The 27,517-nt window shown below is 40.8% G+C and overlaps 1 pseudogene; it reads left to right on the forward strand.

Annotated features, from left to right (window-relative positions):
- Positions 1-27,103, forward strand: LOC121845016 (annotated as a pseudogene).
- The last annotated feature ends 414 nt before the right edge of the window (positions 27,104-27,517 follow it).

Raw genomic sequence — 27,517 nt, forward strand, 5'->3', positions numbered from 1 at the left:
AAGCCATCCCTAAAAAAGACGTAAAGTTGGGTCACCAAACAAGGATCTTGATGAAACCATGGACCCTGATATGAAGAGGTGGGTGTGTCCAATAGCATGTGTAGCACTTCTCATGATGTCTGTTTCCATTGCAGTTGTCAGGATATGAGGTGTGTTTGTGTTCTTGTTGAACACTTTTAGATCCTATGCTATAATTATGTAATAGATTAACGTGAGGATTTTGACCAGAAATACAACACACCTCTCAAATATATACCAATATGTTCATATGATTTCTATGAAAGATATTGAGTTACTGCATAGTAAATATAACATTTTATTCTAGGGGAAAGCTAGCCAGTTGCATAGCTGAATGCATTCAACTGAAATATGTCTTCCACATTTAACCCAACCCCTCTGAATCAGAGAGGTGCGGGGGGCTGCCTTAATCAACATCACGTCATCGGTGCCCAGGGAGCAGTTGTTGTTGGGAGTTAACTGCCTTGCTCAAGGGCAGAACAGCATATTTTTCCACCTTGCCTGCTCGGGGATTCAAAGGCCCAATGCTTTTAACCACTAGGCTACCTACTGCCCCTATAGTCACCCTAAGCATGATGGGATGTTTTAATTCCTTTAATTCTAATCAATATAGTTGGTGTAAATAACAGAGGTGAAATCATGGGCCAGTGGAAGTGCAAATCAAATGTTATTGGTCACGTGTCGAATACAACGGGTGTAGACTTTACTGTGAAATGCTGAATACAACGGGTGTAGACTTTACTGTGAAATGCTGAATACAACGGGTGTAGACTTTACCGTGAAATGCTGAATACAACGGGTGTAGACTTTACCGTGAAATGCTTACCTACGAGCTATACAGTTTAAAAAGAATACTGAAATGAACAAATGAAATAGTAACACGAGAAATCAAATAGATACACATTTTTATGTATGTACAGTGGGGAGAACAATTATTTGATACACTGACGATTTTGCAGGTTTTCCTACTTACAAAGCATGTAGAGGTCTGTAATATTTATCATACTTCAACTGTGAGAGACGGAATCTAAAACAAAAATCCAGAAAATCACATTGTATGATTTTTAAGTAATTAATTTGCATTTTATTGCATGAAATAAGTATTTAATAGATCAGAAAAGCAGAACTTAATATTTGGTACAGAAACCTTTGTTTGCAATTACAGAGATCATACGTTTCCTGTAGTTCTTGACCAGGTTTGCACACACTGCAGCAGGGATTGTGGCCCACTCCTCCATACAGACCTTCTCCAGATCCTTCAGGTTTCGGGGCTGTCACTGGGCAATACGGACTTTCAGCTCCCTCCAAAGATTTTCTATTGGGTTCAGTTCTGGAGACTGGCTAGGCCACTCCAGGACCTTAAGATGCTTCTTACGGAGCCACTCCTTAGTTGCCCTGGCTGTGTGTTTCGGGTCATTGTCATGCTTGAAGACCCAGCCACGACCCATCTTCAATGCTCTTACTGGGGAAGGAGGTTGTTGGCCAAGATCTTGCGATACATGGCCCCATCCATCCTCCCCTCAATACGGTGCAGTCGTCCTGTCCCCTTTGCAGAAAAGCATCCCCAAAGAATGATGTTTCCACCTCCATGCTTCACGGTTGGGATGGTGTTCTTGGGGTTGTACTCATCCTTCTTCTTCCTCCAAACACGGCGAGTGGAGTTTAGACCAAAAAGCTCTATTTCTGTCTCATCAGACCACATGACCTTATCCCATTCCTCCTCTGGATCATCCAGATGGTCATTGGCAAACTTCAGACGGGCCTGGACATGCGCTGGCTTGAGCAGGGGGACCTTGCGTGCGCTGCAGGTTTTTAATCCATGACGGCGTAGTGTGTTACTAATGGTTTTCTTTGAGACTGGTCCCAGCTCTCTTCAGGTCATTGACCAGGTCCTGCCATGTAGTTCTGGGCTGATCCCTCACCTTCCTCATGATCATTGATGCCCCACGAGGTGAGATCTTGCATGGAGCCCCAGACCGAGGGTGATTGACCGTCATCTTGAACTTCTTCCATTTTCTAATACTTGCGCCAACAGTTGTTGCCTTCTCACCAAGCTGCTTGCCATATTCTTGTAGCCCATCACAGCCCTGTGCAGGTCTACAATTTAACCCTGATGTCCTTACACAGCTCTCTGGTCTTGGCCATTGCGGAGAAGTTGGAGTCTGTTTGATTGAGTGTGTGGACAGGTGTCTTTTATACAGGTAACGAGTTCAAACAGGTGCAGTTAACACAGGTAATGAGTGGGCTTCTTAAAGAAAAGGTCTGTGAGAGCCGGAATTCTTACTGGTTGGTAGGTGATCAAATACTTATGTCATGCATTAAAATGCAAATTAATTACTTAAAAATCATACAATGTGATTTTCTGGATTTTTGTTTTAGATTCAGTCTCTCACAGTTGAAGTGTACCTATGATAAAAATTGCAGACCTCTACATGCATTGTCAGTGGGAAACACTGCCGATTTTGCAGGTTATCAAATACTTGTTCTCCCCACTGTATATACAGTGGGACAAAAAGTATTTAGTCAGCCACCAATTGTGCAAGTTCTCCCACTTAAAAAGATGAGAGGCCTGTAATTTTCATCATAGGTACACTTCAACTATGACAGGAAACAAATTTAAAAAATCACATTGTAGGATTTTTTTATGAATTTATTTGCAAATTATGGTGGAAAATAAGTATTTGGTCACCTACAAGCAAGATTTCTGGCTCTCACAGACCTGTAACTTCTTCTTTAAGAGGCACCTCTGTCCTCCACTTGTTACCTGTATTAATGGCACCTGTTTGAACTTGTTATCAGTATGAAAGACACCTGTCCACAACCTCAAACAGTCACACTCCAAACTCTACTATGGCCAAGACCAAAGAGCTGTCAAAGGACACCAGAAACAAAATTGTAGACCTGCACCAGGCTGGTAAGACTGAATCTGCAATGGGTAAGCAGCTTGGTTTGAGGAAATGAACTGTGGGAGCAATTATTAGGAAATGGAATACATACAAGACCACTGATAATCTCCCTCGGTCTGGGGCTCCACGCAAGATCTCACCCCGTGGGGTCAAAATTATCACAAAACGGTGAGCAAAAATCCCAGAACCACACGGGGGACCTAGTGAATGACCTGCAGAGAGCTGGGATCAAAGTAACAAAGCCTACCATCAGTAACACACTACGCCAGCCAGGGACTCATATCCTGCAGTGCCAGACGTGTCCCCCTGCTTAAGCCAGTACATGTCCAGGCCCGTCTGAAGTTTGCTAGAGAGCATTTGGATGATCCAGAAGAAGATTGGGAGAATGTCATATGGTCAGATGAAACCAAAATATAACTTTTTGGTAAAAACTCAACTAGTCGTGTTTGGAGGACAAAGAATGCTCAGTTGCATCCAAAGAACACCATACCTACTGTGAAGCATGGGGGTGGAAACATCATGCTTTGGGGCTGTTTTTCTGCAAAGGGACCAGGACGACTGATCCGTGTAAAGGAAAGAATGAATGGGGCCATGTATCGTGAGATTTTGAGTGAAAACCTCCTTCCCTCAGCAAGGGCATTGAAGATGAACCGTGGCTGGGTCTTTCAGCATGACAATGATCCCAAACACACCGCCCGGGCAACGAAGGAGTGGCTTCGTAAGAAGCATTTCAAGGTCCTGGAGTGGCCTAGCCAGTCTCCAGATCTCAACCCCAAAGAAAATCTTTGGGGAGAGTTGAAAGTCCGTGTTGCCCAGCAACAGCCCCAAAACATCACTGCTCTAGAGGAGATCTGCATGGAGGAATGGGCCAAAATACCAGCAACAGTGTGTGAAATCCTTGTGAAGACTTACAGAAAACGTTTGGCCTCTGTCATTGCCAACAAAGGGTATATAACAAAGTATTGAGATAAACTTTTGTTATTGACCAAATACTTATTTTCCACCATAATTTGCAAATAAATTCATAAAAAATCCTACAATGTGATTTTCTGGATTTTGTTTCTCATTTTGTCTGTCATAGTTCAAGTGTACCTAAGTGGGAGAACTTAGACAATTGGTGGCTGACTACATACTTTTTTGCCCCACTGTGTATATATATACAGTGCATTCAGAAAGTATTCAGACATCTTACCGTTTTCCACATTTTGTTACTTTACAGCCTTATTCTAAAATGGCTTAAATATTTTTCCCCTCATCAATCTACATACAATACCCCAAAACTACAAAGGAAAAATAGATTTTTTTGAAATTGTTGCAAATTTATTAAAAAACAGATACCTTAATTTAAAATGTAAAAAATAAAAATTTCTGCAGCATTGAAGGTCCCCAAGTACACAGTGGCCTCCATCATTCTTAAATGGAAGAAGTTTGGAACCACCAAGACTCTTCCTAGATCTGGCTGCCCGGCCAAACTGAGCAATCGAGGGAGAAGGGCCTTGGTTAGGGATGTGAACAAGAACTCGATGGTCACTCTGACAGAGCTCCAGACTTCCTCTGTGGAGATGGGAGAACCTTCCAAAAGGACAACCATCTCTGCAACACTTTACCAGTCAGGCTTTATGGCAGAGTGGCCAGACTGAAGCCACTCCTCAGTAAAAGGCACATGACAGCCTGCTTGGAGTTTGCCAAAATACACCTAAAGGACTCTCTGACCATGAGAAACAAGATTCTCTGATTTGATGAAACCAAGATTAAACTCTCTGGCCTGAATGCCAATTGTCACTTCTGGAGGAAACCTTGCGCCATCCCTACGGTGAAGCATGGTGGTGGTTGCATTATGTTGTGGAGATGTTTTTTAGCAGCAGGGACTGGGATACTTGTCAGGATCGAGGGAAAGATGAATGGAGCAAAGTACAGAGAGATCCTTGATGAAAACCTGCTCCAGAGCGCTCAGGAGGTCAGAATGGGGCGAAGGTTCACCTTCCAACAGGACGACCCTAAGCACACTGCCAAGACAACGCAGGAGGGGCTTCGGGACAAGTCTCAGAATTTCCTTGAGTGGCCCAGCCAGAGCCCAGACTTGAACCCGATCAAACATCTTTGGAGAGACCTGAAAATAGCTGTGCAGCGACACTCCCCATCCATCCTGACAGAGCTTGAGACGATTTTCAGAGAAGAATGGGAGAAACTCCCTAAATACAGCTGTGCCAAGCTTGTAGCGTCATCCCCAAGAAGACTTGAGGCTGTAATCGCTGCCAAGTTGCTTCAAAAAACTACTGAGTAAAGTGTCTTGAATACTTATGTAAATGTGATGTTTCTGTTTTTAATTTTTAATGCAAAAATTGCTAAAACCTGTTTTTGCTTTGTTATTATGGGGTATTAAAGGTAGATTGATGAGGAAAAAAACTAATTCAATCAATTTTAGAGTAAGACTGTGACGGAAAAAGTCAAGGGGTCTGAATACTTTCCGAATCCACTGGCACAACAGTGATTACCAGATCAATGTAGAGCTATATACAGGGAGTATCAGTACCAGATCAATGTGCAGAAGTATGAGGTATTTGAGGTAGATACACTACATAGCCAAAAGTACATCTCATTCCAAAGTCATGGGCATTCATATGGAGTTTGTCCCCTCTTTGCTGCCATAATAGCCTTTACTCTTCTTGGAAGGCTTTCCCTAGATGTTGGAAAATTGCTGCAGAGACTTGCTTCCGTTCTGCCACATAGCGTATAGTGAGGTCAAGCACTGATGTTGGACGATTAGGGCTCGCAGTCTGCGTTCCAATTCATCCCAAATGCAAGTGCAAGCCAGTCAAGTTCTTCCACTCCAATCTTGACAACACATTCCTGTATGGACCTCGCTTTGTGCACAGAGGCATTGTCATGCTGACATAGGAAAGGGGCTTCCCCAAACTGTTGTCTCAAAAGTGGAGGCACAGATTCGTCTAGAATGTCATTGTATGCTGTAGATTTCTCTTCACTGGAACTGGTCAACATCCGGTGAAATTGCTGAGCGTGAAATTCTAAAATACTAAATTCAGATATTTAACATTCTTGAAAATATATGTGTTATACATCAAAATAAAGCTTAACTTCTTGTTAATCCAGCCCCTGTCAGATTTTAAAAATGCTTCATGGTGAAAGCATACCATGCGATTATCTGAGGACAGCGTCCCACATACAAAACACATGAAAATAATTTTTTCAACCAGGCGGGTGCGACACAAAAGTCAGAAATAGCAATAAAATTAATCACTTACCTTTGATCTTCATCTGGTGGCACTCACAAGAGTCCCTGTTACACAATAAATGTTTGTTTTGTTTGATAAAGTCCCTCTTTGTCTATAAACCTCAGTTTAAATTGGCGCGTTTTGTTCAGTAATCCACTGTCTCAAACAACATCCGGTGAAATTGCAGAGAGCCAAATTCAAATGACAGAAATACTCATCATAAACATTGATAAAAGATACAAGTGGTATAGATAGGCTTAAATATTAATTTACTGTTAATCCAGACGCTGTCAGATTTAAAAAAAAGCTTTATAGCGAAAGCATACCATGCGATTATCTGAGGACAGCGCCCACATACAAACACATGAAAATAATTTTTCAACCAGGCAGGTGCAACACAAAAGTCAGAAATAGCGATATAATTAATGCCTTACCTTTGAAGATCTTCTTCTGTTGAAACTCCAAAATGTCCCAGAAACATCATAAATGGTCCTTTTGTTTGATAATGTCCTTCTTTATGTCCCAAAAATGTCTATTTATTTGGCGCATTTGATTCAGAAATACACCGGTTTCAACACGCCCAACATGCCTACAAAGTATCGAATAAATGACCTGTTAACTTGGTCCAAACATTTCAATCCACGTTCCTAAACCAACCTCGGGTACCCTAAAACGTAAATAATCTATAAAATTTAAGACATAATAAACTGTTGCTAATAGCGGATAAAAACAATGTGCAACGCGTTCCTGTTCATGTGCACTAAAACAGTAGAGTCCACCTGGAGTGACACATAGAAAGAATATGACTACTTCTTCATTTCTCAAAAGAAAAACATTGAACAATTTCTAAAGACATTTCTAAAGACTGTTGACATCTAGTGGAAGCCATAGAAAACCATTGGAAAATCCTATGACCTCAAAAACAAAATTCCCTGGATGGATTTTTCTCAGGTTTTCCCCTGCCATATCAGTTATGTTATACTCATATACATTATTTTAACAGTTTTGAAAACTGTAGAGTGTTTTCTATCCAATACTACCAATTGTATGCATATCCTAGCTTCTGGGCCTGAGTAACAGGCAGTTTACTTTGGGCACGCTTTTCATCCAGGTGTCAAGTACTAAATACTCCTCCCTACCCTAGTGAAGCTTTAATATATGTAGTTGGCGAGAAGAAGAAGCTAAAATTCACATTATGGTCATTCAGATCATTATTATGTGGAAGAATGGAGGAATATAATACATTCTTTAATTGTATTTTTAGTGTTTTATTTGTTTTTATGTGAATGTCTTGTACTACTAGGGGCCCTCCAGAGAGCGCAGAGTCTATTTCCTCTGGTTTTCTATCAATGAAGACTGAGCGATCCATGGATATCCCTCTTAATATCAAAGGAGCAGACTCTCCACAAAACAAAGGGTGAGATTCTGATTTGAGCCCAGCTGTAAATACAGGTCTATGTTTTAATAATGCTGACCTCATGAAATAAAAGATCTGTGACTTAATGTAAAACAAATATACACATCATGATAACAGAGAGTTATAGGTACAGTAGGTTACCATGTGTTATATTATCATGATAACAGATAGTTATAGGTAGGTTACCATGTGTTATATTATCATGATAACAGATAGTTATAGGTAGGTTACCATGTGTTATATTATCATGATAACAGATAGTTATAGGTAGGTTACCATGTGTTATATTATCATGATAACAGAGAGTTATAGGTACAGTAGGTTACCATGTGTTATATTATCATGATAACAGATAGTTATAGGTAGGTTACCATGTGTTATATTATCATGATAACAGATAGTTATAGGTAGGTTACCATGTGTTATAATATCATGATAACAGATAGTTATAGGTACAGTAGGTTACCATGTGTTATATTATCATGATAACAGAGAGTTATAGGTAGGTTACCATGTGTTATAATATCATGATAACAGATAGTTATAGGTAGGTTACCATGTGTTATAATATCATGATAACACATAGTTATAGGTAGGTTACCATGTGTTATATTATCACGATAACAGATAGTTATAGGTAGGTTACCATGTGTTATATTATCACGATAACAGATAGTTATAGGTAGGTTACCATGTGTTATATTATCATGATAACAGATAGTTATAGGTAGGTTACCATGTGTTATATTATCATGATAACAGATAGTTATAGGTAGGTTACCATGTGTTATATTATCATGATAACAGATAGTTATAGGTAGGTTACCATGTTATATTATCATGATAACAGAGAGTTATAGGTAGGTTACCATGTGTTATATTATCATGATAACAGATAGTTATAGGTAGGTTACCATGTGTTATATTATCATGATAACAGAGAGTTATAGGTAGGTTACCATGTGTTATATTATCATGATAACAGAGAGTTATAGGTAGGTTACCATGTGTTATATTATCATGATAACAGATAGTTATAGGTAGGTTACCATGTGTTATATTATCATGATAACAGAGAGTTATAGGTAGGTTACCATGTGTTATATTATCATGATAACACATAGTTATAGGTAGGTTACCATGTGTTATAATATCATGATAACAGAGAGTTATAGGTAGGTTACCATGTGTTATATTATCATGATAACACATAGTTATAGGTAGGTTACCATGTGTTATATTATCATGATAACACATAGTTATAGGTAGGTTACCATGTGTTATATTATCATGATAACAGAGAGTTATAGGTAGGTTTCCATGTGTTATATTATCATGATAACAGAGAGTTATAGGTAGGATACCATGTGTTATAATATCATGATAACAGATAGTTATAGGTAGGTTACCATGTGTTATATTATCATGATAACAGAGAGTTATAGGTAGGTTACCATGTGTTATATTATCATGATAACAGAGAGTTATAGGTAGGTTACCATGTGTTATAATATCATGATAACTGATAGTTATAGGTAGGTTACCATGTGTTATATTATCATGATAACAGAGAGTTATAGGTAGGTTACCATGTGTTATATTATCATGATAACAGAGAGTTATAGGTAGGTTACCATGTGTTATAATATCATGATAACAGAGAGTTATAGGTAGGTTACCATGTGTTATATTATCATGATAACAGAGAGTTATAGGTAGGTTACCATGTGTTATATTATCATGATAACAGAGAGTTATAGGTAGGTTACCATGTGTTATATTATCATGATAACAGAGAGTTATAGGTAGGTTACCATGTGTTATATTATCATGATAACAGAGAGTTATAGGTAGGTTACCATGTGTTATATTATCATGATAACAGATAGTTATAGGTAGGTTACCATGTGTTGTATTATCATGATAACAGATAGTTATAGGAAGGTTACCATGTGTTATATTATCATGATAACAGATAGTTATAGGTAGGTTACCATGTGTTATATTATCATGATAACAGATAGTTATAGGTAGGTTACCATGTGTTGTATTATCATGATAACAGATAGTTATAGGAAGGTTACCATGTGTTATATTATCATGATAACAGATAGTTATAGGTAGGTTACCATGTGTTATATTATCATGATAACAGAGAGTTATAGGTAGGTTACCATGTGTTGTATTATCATGATAACAGAGAGTTATAGGTAGGTTACCATGTGTTATATTATCATGATAACAGAGAGTTATAGGTAGGTTACCATGTGTTATATTATCATGATAACAGAGAGTTATAGGTAGGTTACCATGTTTTATATTATCATGATAACAGAGAGTTATAGGTAGGTTACCATGTGTTATATTATCAGGCCATTATGTGTTTGAGTTTGAGTTGATTTTATTTTTACAGGGACAGTGCACATGAATCAACGTTTCCGTAAAAGTGCCGGTTTTAGCCAGCCGGCTAATTTTCAACCGCAGTCCCTGGGCAGGTTATTAAAAACAATATCAATATAGACAATCATTGAGCAGTCAGAACACGCAGAGCAACATAGGACACGCAAGACGTAGCATACAGACAGAGCAACATAGGACAAGCAAGACGTAGCATACAGACAGAGCAACATAGGACAAGCAAGACATAGCATACAGACAGAGCAACATAGGACAAGCAAGACGTAGCATACAGACAGAGCAACATAGGACAAGCAAGACATAGCATACAGACAGAGCAACATAGGACAAGCAAGACGTAGCATACAGACAGAGCAACATAGGACAAGCAAGACGTAGCATACAGACAGAGCAACATAGGACAAGCAAGACGTAGCATACAGACAGAGCAACATAGGACAAGCAAGACATAGCATACAGACAGAGCAACAGAACAAAAAGCAGCAAGACAAAATTCATAAAAGCAACAAAGTGTTTCCACACCTCACAAACAGACAACATGGAAAGCGGCAACACACAGCTAGGGATTATGATCACAAATCTGATTGACCTCTTAGTCTGACAAACAATTTCATACATTTTGTGAATGAGTGTGATTTGGTGGTGCAGTTATGTGTGTCTGATGGCAGTGTATTTCAGACATGGGAAGCTCTCACAGAGAAAGCGGATTTACTGAAGATGCTTTTCCTTAAGGGAACTATACAGTCACCTCTCATGGCAGACCTTGTGGATCTGCTGCCATATGTTTGGGTTTTCTGTTTAACAAAAATACTGAGTGGAGGGGGAGGAGCCAGGCCATTTAGGATCTTGAATACAAGACATGGTGTATTGACAAACCACAAGATTTTCATCCAAATCAGGAAGCAGGTCATGGTTCATCTGCACAAGATTTGTAAATCAGGAGCTCATTCTGGGATTCCAGTGATGATGGCTACTTTGAGAGCCTGTTTGTAGACAGACTGAATAGGTTTTAATGTTGTACAGCAAGCTTGGGCCCAACTAGTCAAGCAGTATGTTAAGTGGGGAGTATCATAGATTTGAAGTACAGTTTTGCTACCTCTGTAGTCAAACAATTTCATATAAATCGGAAATGAGCTAGGTTGAATTTGGTTATCTGAATGACCCTTTTCACATGCTTTTAAAATAGGTAACTTGGGGTTAATCTGGAATCAACTAGAGGTTGGAATCAACTATGATGCCAAGGTACTTAAAATCAGATACCACCTGGAGCTTCTGAATGGATCAGGTTCTTTTGATCAATGTATTTAATAACTGTTATTTCCAATTCCCATCAGGCCAGGAGCGGTACCCTGTGATATCTGCTCTGAGGTCCAAGCTGTGAAGTTCTGTCAGACCTGCAGTGTGTCCTACTGTGAGACCCACATCAGACAGCACTATACAATACCTAAACTAAAGAGACACACACTGGTGGATGTGACTGGAGACCTGGTGCAGAAACTCTGTCAACATGACTACAGTCCTCTGGAGGTGTTCTGCAGGACAGACCAGATGCTGATCTGCAGTCAGTGTGCAGAGACAAACCACAAAGGACATGATACCACCATCCATGAGATAAAGAAAGCAGGAAGACAGGTAACTACTGGGGTTCATCTGGAAGACGGGTAACTATTGGGGTTAATCTGGAAGACAGGTAACTACTGGGGTTAATCAGGAAGACAGGTAACTACTGGGGTTCATCTGGAAGACGGGTAACTATTGGGGTTAATCTGGAAGACAGGTAACTACTGGGGTTAATCAGGAAGACAGGTAACTACTGGGGTTAATCTGGAAGACGGGTAACTATTGGGGTTAATCAGGAAGACAGGTAGCTACTGGGGTTAATCAGGAAGACCGGTAGCTACTGGGGTTCTCTTTTCTTTCGGGGTTGTTCAGTGCAGTTCCAGTCCATGTCTGAACACTCCTTAATTAACACTAGAACCGTTGGGACTCGAGGCATCCCAGTTTGGTCCGTCAACATTCTAACAGCCCAATAAAAACATTTCATATGTGCTACGGCAACAATAATCCTTTGGCTGTGTTCATGAAGGTCTTAGTATTATTAGTTCTGATTAGGATCTGCAATTATCTGCTGCTGAGGCAGTGGCTACTCTTCCTGGGGTCCAAACAGGAAACTAAACACAAAGTAGTATATATTGCACTATATTTATGTTACAATTAAATAACGTGGCAGACATAATACAATACATAATACAACACAACATATAGAATGTCTGTCTCTTCACAGTCCCTGTTGTAAGGGCTTATTGTGATCTGTTTTTCATTCTGGTTTTATTGTGATCTTACATTACATGGGGAAAGGGGATAAGTAGTCAGTTGTACAACTGAACGCATTCAACTGAAATATGTCTTCCGTTATTTGAAAGTATGACAGTAATCCATGCTTTGGTTCAGTTTTCCTGCCACTGTTTCCACTGTTTTTTCCGCATTTGTGGCTCAAATCCAATTCAAGTCATGGGACTGATATTAGCATTTTACACGTATCATGTCCAAATCATCCAAAAGTACTGTATCTAAAATTGATTGTGAAGCTCAACGAGGTCACTTGTAGATGATTTGAACATGATGTGTGAACAAGGCTAATATGTGTCCCATGACTTTAATGAGATGTGTACCACAATTGCTAAAATGTTAGCATGTGTCAACAGTGCCAATGAAGCTAAACCTAAGCATGGATTGCTGTCATACCGTTTCCATAGACTGCTTAGAGGGTAAGGAAAACAATATTTCATTTTGTAATTTGGGGGAACTACACCATCATCATTTTGTTTAGGCAGGTCTTAAATATTACTGAACTAAATGTATTTAAAAAGTACAGAATAGGAGTTTTATTATGTTAGTATTATGTTATTAGTTTCAATATAGTTGATGTGTAGTTTTGATGGGCTATTAGTCGGATGTGCAGCCGGATGAAGGAAGGGCTGAAGGGAGGGCTGAAGGAAGGGCTGAAGGAAGGGCTGAAGGAAGGGCTGAAGGAAGGGCTGAAGGAAAGGATGAAGGAAGGGCTGAAGGAAAGGATGAAGGAAGGGCTGAAGGAAGGAAGGGATGAAGGAAGGGCTGAAGGAAGGGCTGAAGGAAGGGCTGAAGGGAGGGATGAAGGAAGGGATGAAGGGAGGGCTGAAGGGAGGGCTGAAGGAGGGCTGAAGGAAAGGATGAAGGAAGGGCTGAAGGGAGGGATGAAGGAAGGGATGAAGGAAGGGCTGAAGGAAGGGCTGAAGGAAGGGCTGAAGGAAGGGATGAAGGAAGGATGAAGGAAAGGATGAAGGAAGGGCTGAAGGAAAGGATGAAGGAAGGGCTGAAGGGAGGGATGAAGGAAGGGATGAAGGAAGGGATGAAGGAAGGGCTGAAGGAAGGGCTGAAGGAAGGGATGAAGGAAGGGATGAAGGAAAGGATGAAGGAAGGGCTGAAGGAAGGAAGGGATGAAGGAAGGGCTGAAGGAAGGGCTGAAGGAAGGGCTGAAGGAAGGGCTGAAGGAAGGGATGAAGGAAGGGCTGAAGGGAGGGCTGAAGGGAGGGCTGAAGGAAGGGCTGAAGGAAGGGCTGAAGGAAGGGCTGAAAGGGATGAAGGAAGGATGAAGGAAGGGCTGAAGGAAGGGATGAAGGAAGGGATGAAGGAAGGGATGAAGGAAGGGAAGGAAGGAAGGGATGAAGGAAGGGCTGAAGGAAGGGCTGAAGGAAGGGCTGAAGGGAGGGATGAAGGAAGGGATGAAGGGAGGGCTGAAGGGAGGGCTGAAGGGAGGGCTGAAGGAAGGGCTGAAGGAAGGGCTGAAGGAAGGGCTGAAGGAAGGGATGAAGGAAGGGATGAAGGAAGGGATGAAGGAAGGGATGAAGGAAGGGCTGAAGGAAGGGCTGAAGGAAGGGCAGGGGAGAAGAACGTCCTCCTAAAACGGCTTATAATACATTGTTTGTGATATGTAATTATAGTTTTTGTACGATTTTATTTTTATATATACACTTAACAAAAATATAAATGCAACATGCAACAATTTCATTGCTTTTACTGAGTTACAGTTCATATGAGAATTCAGTCAGTGGAACTAAATTCATTGGGCCCTAATATATGGATTCCACATGACTGGGAATACAGATATGGATCTGTTGGTCACAGATATCGTACAAAAGGGGCCTCACAATGGGCTTCAGGATCTCATCATGATAGTTTTGTGCATTCAAATTGTCATCAATAAAATGCAATTGTGTTGGTTGTCCGTAGCTAATGTCTGCCCATACAACAACACCACTGCCACCGTGGGGCACTCTGTTCACAATGTTGACATCAGCACACCGCTCGCCCAGAAAACATCATACACGTGGTCTGTGAAAAATACGATTTCTGTGCAATGGAGCATTTCTGGGATCTTTTATTTCAGCTCATGAAACATGGGACCAGCAATTTACATGTTGCGTTTATATTTTTGTTCAGTGTATTTTCTCAAACAATAATAACCAAACAAAATACAATAAACAGACGCACAGAAATTTCTACAAACATTCAGTGACATCACACCTGCTCAGACTCACATGTTCCCACCCATACACATCATGTATGTCTCACAACCACACTCCCCCTCCATCTCCTGGAACTTTCCTGTGCTTGTAGCACTCTATGCCATACAGCCTCAAATTACACTGTTTTACCTTTCTCTGGAGCCCACACCTTTTCAATATTTAAATAATAATGCATTTCATTCATCCACTGTTTTACTTTTCTCTGGAGCCTACACCTTTTTCAATATTTAAATAAAAATAAATTTCATTTGTCCACTGTTTTAGTGATGGAGCATAATTTGATTTCCAGTTTTTAAAGTAGAAGTTTTTTCAAAATCATTGACGAGAAAGGTACTGTATGGTCCACCCCATTGGGTATCTCACCGCTCCCCCAAATACCATGTATTGAAATATGCAGACAGACAGATTAAAAGTAAACATGCATTGTAAAAGTTGTAACAACGACAGTGTGATAAATGTACTTATTTAGGAAAAGTCAAGGATGGAGGGGGACATGACTTTAAAAATGGACTATTACAATGTTAAATTCACAACGTTGTTCAAAATATGTCATCTGCACTTTCAGCATTGCAGAAGAATATCAAAAGCAGTTGATGTATCTTTGAAAAAACATCTGTTTTACATTTAGCAAAATATTTATTTTTTAAAGAAATGACTAATTCTAATTTTGTTTTCCCAGCCTAAGAGTTTTGATAGAGACCAACACACAACGTTGGCCGCGGATGATGGTAGGTACAGTTTACAGTATGTGGAAACAGAATAAACTGACCCAAACAATATTATTTAATTTGAATCTCAATTTTATAGGATACATTTTGTAATACGTCAATTGTTTTCCTTTAACTCCTGGTATAAATAGTACAAATGTGTGTTTGGAATGTCAATGAAGTCTGTTTTTCAATCACCTGTTATTCCTTCACTAGTGCTGCCCCCTCCTGGTGACATCCAGGTCCTGTTGCTGACGTCAGACTCTGTGTCTCTGAGCTGGAGTTCTCCTAAAGGATTGAAGGGACCACAGAAGTTCAGAGTGACCTGGGGTTGTGACGTGGAACCGTGCAGTATAGGGGTGAAAAATGTTCATGAAGTTGAAATAAGCAGACTCAACCCTGGTAAAAAGTACCAGTTCAGTGTGGCTACAGAGGGAGAAGATGGAAGCCAAAGCAGATGGATCTCAGCATCCCTATCCGCAGGTACAGTAGGTCTCAGCATCCCTATCTGCAGGTACAGTAGGCCTCAGCATCCCTATCTGCAGGTACAGTAGGTCTCAGCATCCCTATCCGCAGGTACAGTAGGTCTCAGCATCCCTATCCGCAGGTACAGTAGGTCTCAGCATCCCTATCCGCAGGTACAGTAGGTCTCAGCATCCCTATCCGCAGGTACAGTAGGTCTCAGCATCCCTATCCACAGGTACAGTAGGTCTCAGCATCCCTATCCACAGGTACAGTAGGTCTCAGCATCCCTATCTGCAGGTACAGTAGGTCTCAGCATCCCTATCAGACAGGTACAGTAGGTCTCAGCATCCCTATCCAGGTACAGTAGGCCTTAGCATCCCTATCCACAGGTACAGTAGGTCTCAGCATCCCTATCCACAGGTACAGTAGGTCTCAGCATCCCTATCCACAGGTACAGTAGGTCTCAGCATCCCTAGAACAGCTACAAGGCTACTTAGGAACCTTCTCATCCCTATCTACAGGTACAGTAGGTCTCAGCATCCCTATCCGCAGGTACAGTAGGTCTCAGCATCCCTATCCACAGGTACAGTGGGTCTCAGCATCCCTATCCACAGGTACAGTGGGTCTCAGCATCCCTATCCACAGGTACAGTAGGTCTCAGCATCCCTATCCGCAGGTACAGTAGGATAACTTGTGTTTTTATTCAGACTACGTTTTAGTCATTTAGCAGACACTCTTATTCTGAGCAATTAGGGTTAAGTGCCTTGCTCAAGGGAAAATCAACAGATTTCGCAACAGAACGGGGATTCCAGGTCCTGTTGCTGATATCAGACTCTGGGATTTAAACCAGCGACCTTTCGTTTACTGGCCCAACACACTTAACCACTAGACTACAACTGTGCTGAACAATGGGGAACAGAGTGAACCTGTCTCTACAACCATCTGCACTAGTAAGAGATCTTCCCCCAACTACAGCCCATCATCTCTTTACCAGTAACTAGAGAGATATATCTTTACCAGTAACTAGAGAGATATATATTTACCAGTAACTAGAGAGATATATCTTTACCAGTAACTAGAGAGATCTCTTTACCAGTAACTAGAGAGATATATCTTTACCAGTAACTAGAGAGATATATCTTTACCAGTAACTAGAGAGATCTCTTTACCAGTAACTAGAGAGATATATCTTTACCAGTAACTAGAGATATATATCTTTACCAGTAACTAGAGAGATATATCTTTACCAGTAACTAGAGAGATATATCTTTACCAGTAACTAGAGAGATCTCTATATCTCTTTACCAGTAATTAGAGATATCTCTTTATCAGTAACTAGAGAGATATCTCTTTACCAGTAACTAGAGATGTCTCTTAGAGAGATATCTCTTTACCAGTAACTAGAGATATATCTTTACCAGTAACTAGAGAGATATATCTTTACCAGTAACTAGAGAGATATCTCTTTACCAGTAACTAGAGATATCTCTACATCTCTTTACCAGTAACTAGAGATATATCTCTTTACCAGTAACTAGAGAGATCTCTTTACCTGTAAACTAGACAGATATCTCTTTACCAGTAACTAGAGCGATTTTGTTACATTACAAATCAAAATTGTTTTGTTGATTCTGTTCTGAGCTTATTTCTAACCATATCAAAAGCTCCAACCTTATTTGACCTTTTCTCCCGTAAGGCTTTACACATTTTATTAAATGTTTAATGGGTTTCTATTAATTTTGGTGAGACTGAAAGAGGCCTAGTTCAGCCATTACCCCCAAGAACGCCATTTCCTCATCAGAACACCATCTCTGTCAAATTAACCCGAACAAACTTTATCTAACTCCTCTGGATGTATCTCAGCAAAGAGAGGGGCGAGGGAAGAATCTTTACTCTGTTCAGCAATAAGCTGCTTCCTAGACATCGAAGTGTCAACTGCAGGAACCCTCTCTTCTTTTATAAGTCCTACAAACACATTCACCTTTGGGGTTTTCAATGGAGAAGTCAACTCAGGAGGTTTACCAAAATCAGAACCACACATAAAAGTCTCAGATAGATCGAACATGGTGGAATCGCTGATATCCTCCTCAACACTGCTTGCTCATGGCAACCTTCTTAGACATAGCACTACTATACTGATAACCCATCAGGTTCTTCTTCTCTGGGTTCCTTACAAACAACATGATTTGGCACAACATTCACTTCCGCCAAATCTTTGCAAAAGAAAAAGAATGAAACCCGGTTAGGCTAGGCCTCACTCCAACGATAACAGAACCAGAAACTAAATCAGACTCGAGTTCCACATTATACAAAGGATCTTACATGCACTCCATCTCCACACCTTGTACAAACACTGTAACCAGTTTCTGACGTGTCAGACAAGGGCCAAACATCCTCCAAAAGGAAGGATTCAGCTGCATCAGTTTCTCATAGTATCTTCACAGGCTGTTTAACAGCATCATCATTATGCAGAGACACGAACCCTTCTGAAACAAAGGGTTCATACACATCTGATCCAACATCTTGTTTAGGAGATACACCAGTCCCAACCAGAAATTTAACGGGCTGGAGTGATCCCATAAGTTAAACTGCTTTCTCTCTCTAAATATTTTTTTTTCCAACTTAGGCCACTTAGACTGTGTCCTTTGTCATGGCAGTAATGATAAACTTACGGATATGAAGAACCAGTTTTCTGACGATCCTTGTTTTTGGACACTGGGGAAGAGACTGAAACCTCGTAGTAGGAGGTGACTTCTCTTCTCTCTTGTGTAGGGAGAACTACTGGGTGCTTTGCTTGTGAAGGTAGTTTTATGTGTCAACACAAACTCATCAGCAGCTGCAGCTTTCTCAAGTGTGAGATCCTTGTGTAGGTAGACCCTTTTGTGAAGCTACTAGTCTTTGAGGTTCTTGACTTCTCTTCTCTCTTGTGTAGGGAGAACTACTGGGTGCTTTGCTTGTGAAGGTAGTTTTATGTGTCAACACAAACTCATCAGCAGCTGCAGCTTTCTCAAGTGTGAGTGCTTCCAGCTCTAACTCTTTTAATAGGTTGGCTCGTGTTCTTGTTCTCTGGCAGCACGTTCTTATTGTTCTGTTTTAACCAAATGGCCTGCTGAATGGCCTGCGGAATGGCCTGCGGAATGGCCTGCAGGAATTGGCCTGCGGAATTGGCCTGCAGGAATTGGCCTGCAGGAATTGGCCTGCAGGAATTGGCCTGCAGGAATTGGCCTGCAGGAATTGGCCTGCTGAATGGCCTGCAGGAATTGGTCTGCAGAATTGGTCTGCTGAATGGCCTGCTGAATGACCTGCTGAATGGCCTGCTGAATGGCCTGCTGAATGGCCTGCTGAATGGCCGGCAGGAATTGGCCTGCTGAATTGGCCTGCTGAATGCCTGCTGAATGGCCTGCTGAATGGCCTGCTGAATGACCTGCTGAATGACCTGCTGAATGGCCTGCAGGAATTGGCCTGCTGAATGGCCTGCTGAATGATGGCCTGCTGAATGGCCTGCTGAATGGCCTGCTGAATGGCCTGCTGAATGGCCTGCTGAATGGCCTGCTGAATGGCCTGCTCTAAGCTGAATGGCCTTTTGCTGAATCCCATTTTGCCTTTAGTTCTATTGGCCTGCTGAATGGCCTCTGAATGGCCTGCAGTGGCCTGCTGAATGGCCTGCTGAATGGCCTCTCAAGCTCTAATTTCTTTTGCTCCCATTTTGCCTTTAGTGTTATCTACAGGGTGTATTGTACCACCTATAGGACCCTTTTCATCATCCTTCCTCTCTGGGAGGATTTCCTCCTCCACCAAAGCAGTACCAATGAACTCTGACTACTGTTTTTGGGTTCAACATGTACCACTTTGATGTCATAATGCTTTGCAATGAGAAGATTTGTCTTCGTACATTTATCAAGTAACTCCCAAGTAGAATTCCCCACAAATGCTCCCAAATCAAAGTTAATCTGTTTTGTTTATTAGCTTGTGTGTTTATGCACTTTTTCACAGATTTCGCCACCCTCTGAATGGTTGTCAGTAACACAAACTCCACCACAAAAGTGTATTTTGAAAACTCAAATCTCTGGGCACAGTAGAGCTTCAGAGTAGCTGATTAGAGTGACTATCATATCGTTAACACTCCCCAATAAGAAAACCAATAACATTGTTGCTCAACAGAAATAGGGAACTAACAAAAAATACCTGAACAACCAGAATGAAACAGGTGGGGTTTTAGGAGGGGTTCTTAGACACCCATGGCGTGTTCCCTGAAAGTTGACTAGCAACAAGAATCTGGGTCTAAGTTGGGTCTAAATTAAGTTGCCCTGAGAAAAGACAAAACAAAATAAAACCCACGCCAACTTATAATATGGAGCTAAAAGCAATTGGAGCAAATCAAAGGGGAGAACACAGGATAAAATACTTCATTTGTATCAGACTCAAAGAGTAAGAGCTAAACCGTGGTCAAGAACTTCCAGCATCTCTCATGCCAAATGGAACACCCGGGTCAGCTGCTCTTAAATATCCCCTGTGCCAGCACAACTGACTAATGAGGCAACAGGTGAAACACATCCTGAACTACGAGGATGATTCCAATCAGGTCAAACCCAAACAGAACCATCCTCGGAAAAAAATTGAGCACAACCCCAAAACCTATAACACTCCTGTAATATGTTTCTGGAGTTAAACTGTAGCCCTGACAATAATATATTTTCCCTTAGTACCTCCTGCTCCAGACCAGCTGACTGTTGACTCAGTGGATGCCACATCAGCTGCTGTTAGCTGGAGCCAGCCACCAGGATTGGACCAAACCCAACATCATTACCAGATCTCCTACACCTGTCCAGGGACAGAACCACACATCACTACCACATCTTCACACAGCATCACTCTCTGTGACCTGCAAGGTGGTACTCAGTACTTTGTCTCTGTCTGTACTGTGCTGGAAGATGGAAGGAAAAGTCAACTGGTGTTAACAACCCTCACCACAAGTAAGGAAGTACACTATTTGTTTTTGCATGTGTTTTGTTGTCGTTGTTATTATAATGGACTTGGTCTATTACCAAATAGGGCTATCTTCTGTATACCCCTTTACCTTGTCACAACACAACTGATTGGCTCAAACACCATTAAGAAGTAAATGCATTCAACACACTAACTTGTATGAATGCACATATGAAATGCATTCCAGGTGACTACCTCATGAAGGTGGTTGAGAGAATGTCAAGAGTGTGCAAAGCTGTCATCAAGACAAAGGGTGGCTATTTGAAGATTCTCAAATATAAAATATATTTTGATTTGTTTAACACTTTTTTTGCTTACTACATGATTCCATATTTGTTATTTCATAGTTTTGATGTCTTCACTATTATTCTACAATGTAGGGGGGAAAAAAACCTTGAATGAGTAGGTGTTCTAAAACTTTTGACTGGTAGTGTACATACATTTTACATACCACCACCTGTCACGCCCTGGCCTTAGTATTCTGTGTTTTCGTTATTATTTTGGTTAGGCCAGGGTGTGACATGAGGATTTATGTGGTTTGTTTTGTCTGGGGTTGTTTGTAGTTATGGGATTGTGGTTAGAGTAGTACTCTAGGTAAGTCTATGGTTGCCTAGAGTGGTTCTCAATCAGAGGCAGGTGTTTATTGTTGTCTCTGATTGGGAACCATATTTAGGCAGCCATATTCTTTAGGTGTCTTGTGGCACCAGATAGGACTGTTTTGGTTTTTTCACGTTTCTTGTTTTTGTAGATTGTTGTATTTTCATCTTTATTAAAGATGTACAAAACTAACCACGCTGCATTTGGTCCGCCTCTCTTTCACCAGAAAACCGTTACACCACCCACCTCTTCGGGGGACATTTGTTATATATTTTTTATTTTTACAGCTTTTCTGCTACGTATACATACATTTACATACCTGGTACTTTCATATACAGCAATCACAATAATACATTACCAACAAGCTCTTTAATCCCACCCCCAGCCACCTCAGCCACATAGACCTCAGCTCTTTAATCCCATCAGCCACTCTCAGCCCATCCCACCTATAGACCTCAGCTCTTTAATCCCACCCCTCAGCCACTCTCAGCCCATCCCACCTATCACCATAGACCTCAGCTCTTTAATCCCACCCCTCAGCCACCATAGCAGCTCATCCCACCTATCACCAAAGACCTCAGCTCTTTAATCCCACCCCTCAGCCACTCTCAGCCCATCCCACCTATCACCATAGACCTCAGTTCTTTAATCCCACCCCTCAGCCACTCGCAGCCCATCCCACCTATCACCATAGACCTCAGCTCTTTAATCCCACCCCTCAGCCACTCTCAGCCCATCCCACCTATCACCATAGACCTCAGCTCTTTAATCCCACCCCTCAGCCACTCTCAGCCCATCCCACCTATCACCATAGACCTCAGCTCTTTAATCCCACCCCTCAGCCACTCTCAGCCCATCCCACCTATCACCATAGACCTCAGCTCTTTAATCCCACCCCTCAGCCACTCAGCAGCTCATCCCACCTATCACCAAAGACCTCAGCTCTTTAATCCCACCCCTCAGCCACTCTCAGCCCATCCCACCTATCACCATAGACCTCAGCTCTTTAATCCCACCCCTCAGACACTCTCAGCCCATCCCACCTATCACCATAGACCTCAGCTCTTTAATCCCACCCCTCAGCCACTCTCAGCCCATCCCACCCATCCCCATAGACCACCATCGTTTGGTTTCCATGTGCCATATATTTTTCAATTGTGCTGTGATGTTTTACAAACATTTAGAACCTTTCTAGTCAAAGAGTATCCACAGATTGTGAGCTTAAGATGAAAACCTTTCCTACGAGTATTATTCTATCATTTATTGAATATGGCTTTTCATATCACCCAACACTGTTATTTGTAAGGTTCATTTTAAGTGAATGTTGTAATGAAGTAACCTACTTAAGTATTATCTCTGGTGTCAAACTGACTAGTTATCTAAAGGACTGTAATGTAAATGAACTAATCATAATGGATGTGTCAGAGTGGGATGTAAAGGTACAGTATCTTCCCTGATGAGAAATATATGATGGTGATTTTCCTGAATATTTCCTGATCTTCCTTTCTATTTACAGGATCCTATCTGATGGATCTGTTGTCAAAGGCTGGACTAGAAGATCATTATGAAAACAAGCTGATGTTAAGTACTGTCCTTGAGATAAATGCTGATACTACATCAGATGAGCCTCTTACCACTATGCAGTCACTTCCAGGGGCCTTCCTGAAGAAATTAATGATGGCAAATCTGAATGCTAGGAGTGTTAAATGTCTGACCACTGATGCAGATGTTTCATTTCCGGGTACAGACCGTTTTGAGAATCTAAAGAGTGACTCTGCTAACAGTAATGTCATTAATCCACTGGACCTGATTAGTGCCCTGTTTCTGTGTTCAGATGGTTTCCTGCAGCAGGAGATGGTCCAGAAAATGTCCATGTGTCAGTTTGCTGTTCCTCTTCTGCTGCCCAACTGTGACACAGAACAAATCACTTTGATGCTGTGGGCTTTGAGGGACATAGTGAAGAAGTTTAGACTCTCTTCCCAAACATCCACAAAGGCTTTTGTGGAGGAGAGAATTGTACTCTCTGATATTCCCATGGTGTCCTTTGTTAGGTTAGGTGAGATTAGAGTGTCCAAGTCTCAGATCTTGAACAAACTGCTTAGTAACCCTCAGCAGTACCATGACACATTTGTTCATCATGATATGGAATGTGGCGACATCCCCCATAGAATTTCAGATGGTCTGGTTGAAATCAGCTGGTACCTTCCATGTGGGAACAGAAACATAGACATCTTCACTAAGCCTGTGGCTGTTGCCAATCTCAGAGGAGACATCAGGTCCTTTGAAAAACAGTTCTCCTTTCTGTGTCAAACATCAGCTGCAGTTTACATTTTCACTGATGATTTAAAGGCATATCTCAATTTGTTGAAAAGCAAAAACACAAAAGCAAAGATATTTCTGGTCGTCAACTCTCAAAGAAAATCATTCAGAGTAGACACATTAAAACAAATGATCACAAACTGCAGTATCAATGACCAAAATGTGATTGTCAAGAAAAAGAAAAACGATGCAGAATTTGTCAAAACGCTGCAATCATCTGTTGGTGACATCATTGAAAATAGTCCAGACCGGTTGACAGTGGAAAACATGACTGACATAGCTCGTCACAGTGGGATTCTGGTTGATGAAGACCGCCATGACTGTCAGAGTGCCAGGAAGATGGCAGATGAAATCACCAGCAACATCAGAGACACAGTCAAATTTAAAGACAAACAGCTACCCTTACAAGGGAAAATCTGGAAAAAGCTTTCCCAGTTGGAGAAAGAGAGATGTAGACTGAGAAAAGCAGGGGATCAAGACAGTTCTCTGAATACAAAGGAGGAAGAGCTGAGAGAGAAGCAACACACATTTGACATGTCAGATGCAATGGCAAGCTTCATTTTAGGATTGTCAGGTTCAGGAGCGGAGCGTTCCTATTTCCTCAAATGGATGCGGATAAATCTGGACAATCTGTCACCAAAGAACCTGTCTGCTTTGCGGGACCAGTACAAAGCTCTTTGCCAATATTCTCCGGAGAGAAAAGACGACATTAAAGATTTGGATAAGCAATTATCTGACTGTTCCCTGGGTCTTGAACACTTCCTGCGTGAGTTGGGCCAGTTATATGAAGCTGCCTGCTCCCTCCTGAAGACAGTCCTCAAAGGAAACAGATGGAGCAGCTCCCTGGATTGTGTGCTCAGATGCTGTTGGATGGTTTCCCCATTGAGCTTGTGGATGGAGATGCATCAAATATCCCTCTGAAATGGATATCAGCTGTTCTGACTCAGCTTCATACTCTTGTGGACTCTAACAGTAAGATCCTGGTTGTCTCAGTTTTAGGGGTCCAAAGCACTGGGAAGTCCACTCTCCTCAACACCATGTTTGGGGTCCAGTTTGCTGTCAGCAGTGGAAGATGCACCAGAGGGGCCTTCATGCTGCTGATTAAAGTCAACAAAGAACTCAAGGAGGAGCTGAAATGTGACTTCATCATGATCATTGACACAGAGGGGTTGAAATCACCAGAGTTGGCTCAACTAGATGATAGTCATGAACATGACAATGAACTGGCCACACTGGTGATAGGACTCAGTGATGTCACTATCATCAACATCTCCATGGAGAACTCCACAGAGATGAAAGACATTCTGCAGATTGTTGTTCATACCTTCCTCAGGATGAAGGAATTGGGGAAGAAGCCGATATGTCATTTTGTGCACCAGAATGTGTCAGACATGTCTGCTCATGACAACAACATGAGAGAGCGGAAGAAGTTGTTGGAACAGTTGAATGAAATGACCCAGGCAGCAGCTAGAATGGAGAAGAAGGAGAATATCACCAAGTTCACTGATGTGATGGAGTATGATCCAGACACAAGCAGCTGCTACATCCCAGGACTCTGGCATGGGACTCCCCTATGGCTCCAGTCAATGCTGGCTACAGTGAGGCTGTGTATGATTTTAAAAAGAGCTTGATGCAAGACTTAATCAAATGCCAGAGTAATGATGACATGACACATTTCCTGAAGTGGACAGAAAGCTTGTGGGAGTCTGTCAAATTGGATAAATGAATTTTCAGTGTCAGAAACAGCTTGGTTGCAGATGCATACACCAGTTAATGCTTTAAGTACAATGGTTGGGAACGGTCCTTCAAGAAGGACATTTATTCCTGGATAATGGGTGCTGAAAGCAGAATATAAAACAGATCCAAACCCCCAAATGAGCATATGAATCGTGCTGAAGGACTTGTCCTGTCATCCCAATGGTGGAAGCAGTTTATTACTGTCACTAGGACAGCAGAACCCCTGCCCATCAGGTTCTAAGTGTTCTAAGTTACCAGTTAGAATAGTAGAATACAGAACCCCTGCCCATCAGGTTCTAAGTGTTCTAAGTTACCAGTTAGAATAGTAGAATACAGAACCCCTGCCCATCAGGTTCTAAGTGTTCTAAGTTACCAGTTAGAATAGTAGAATACAGAACCCCTGCCCATCAGGTTCTAAGTGTTCTAAGTTACCAGTTAGAATAGTAGAATACACAAGGTGCAATTTAGAAATGTGGTTTTATATCAGCAGTTTTTCTCTTGTTATGTAAGTCATTGACAGTCAGTCATTTAGCCCATGTCAGCAAAACAAAGATTGCTAAGTTAGTTTAGCGGCCAGCTATCTAAACTATTATGGTTGAATTACCTGCTGGGGTCTCCTATTGATTTTGTCAGTCTAACGCCGATATTATATAAAAAAATGTAATTAAAAAATGATATTATATTAAATCAAATGTATTTATAAAGCTCTTTTACATCAGCAGATAATTATACACAAATCCAGCCTAAAAGCCCAAACAGCAAGCAATGCAGACGTAGAGTCACGGTGGCTAGAACAAACTCCCTAGAAAGGCAGGAACCTAGGAAGAAACCTAGAGAGGAACCAGGCTCTGAGGTGTGGCTAGTCCTCTTCTGGCTGTGCCGGGTAGAGATTATAATCATACTGTTGACTACTAGTTGACTTGGACTGGAGTATGAAGACAAATCTCAACATTAGAAAAAATATATTCATATAATTTGTATAAACAGCTGGATTAAAATTAAATGAAGTTTATGCTCATTGGGATGAAACAAGGATATATATTTACAAGAGGGAAGTGTAACTAATTATGAAAGAAAGGTCATTTTGTTTGTTTGTTTGAGCTTTGATATTGTGTTTGATCTTGTATATCATTCATACAGTCTTTGAAGGACTAGCCCAGTGATGGACTGAAGGGGTCCATAGATCAGTGCAGACTGTACATACTGTGATTGTAAATATTGTCCATTAGATTTACCGCCATACAGATGTGATTCTATATGTAATGCTATGTTTTACACCTTTACAAAAAGCCTCTGAAACAGATACAAACATACAAAAGCCTTAAACAAGTATGTATGTAAGCAGAGAACATCTTAGTCCTCATCTTATGAAAGGAAGTTGCATTAAGGGCTACTTTAGTTGCATGCATGTTAAAATATTCATTTCCGTAATGTAACAAGTTAATTATTCCATTGTTTGTTTATTTGCCTGAGATTTGTCAAATGTAAAGAATGTATACACATCTGATTTCATAAAAAATATCTGCATTATTTTACTTTAGAAAAATGCATAACCAATGATTCATCACCTACAGGAAATTTTTATATATCTAATTTCAAAATCCCAGCATTATTTATTGTAGAAAAATCCATGTATCATATCCTATGATTATCCTATGATTAATATACTTATCATACTAACAACAATGTATACCACTTATCATTGAAGGACTTTTTAATAAAAACTGTTCATTGAGATTGTTTATTTTACTTCATTCCCTCATAGATATATTTTAAGTTAATAAAAATATTATAATTAACATTTTAAAACTCTTGAGATATTTGTATTATACAGTAGGATGACCCCCCCACCTCCTAATCTACCTTATATTATACAGTATAATCATACCACAAACATTTTCTTTAAATAATGAATCTATATTTGTTAATTGACTATATGGCGTAGTGCTATTAACAAAATGCATGAAAAGTGCTTTACAAATCATTTTATTATTACAATGTAGGTTATGCAATTAAAACAGACATGAAGTATTGTTAGGGATTGTTTCTATAGCAATGAAAATCAGTAAGAACAAATACACCCACAAATATATTAAAGTGAATGAGAGAAAGAGAGAAGAGAAGTAGAGGAAGACCAGGTTTGATTGAG

The sequence above is a fragment of the Oncorhynchus tshawytscha genome, unplaced genomic scaffold (assembly GCF_018296145.1).
Source record: "Oncorhynchus tshawytscha isolate Ot180627B unplaced genomic scaffold, Otsh_v2.0 Un_contig_3536_pilon_pilon, whole genome shotgun sequence".
Classification (NCBI taxonomy): Eukaryota; Metazoa; Chordata; class Actinopteri; order Salmoniformes; family Salmonidae; genus Oncorhynchus; species Oncorhynchus tshawytscha.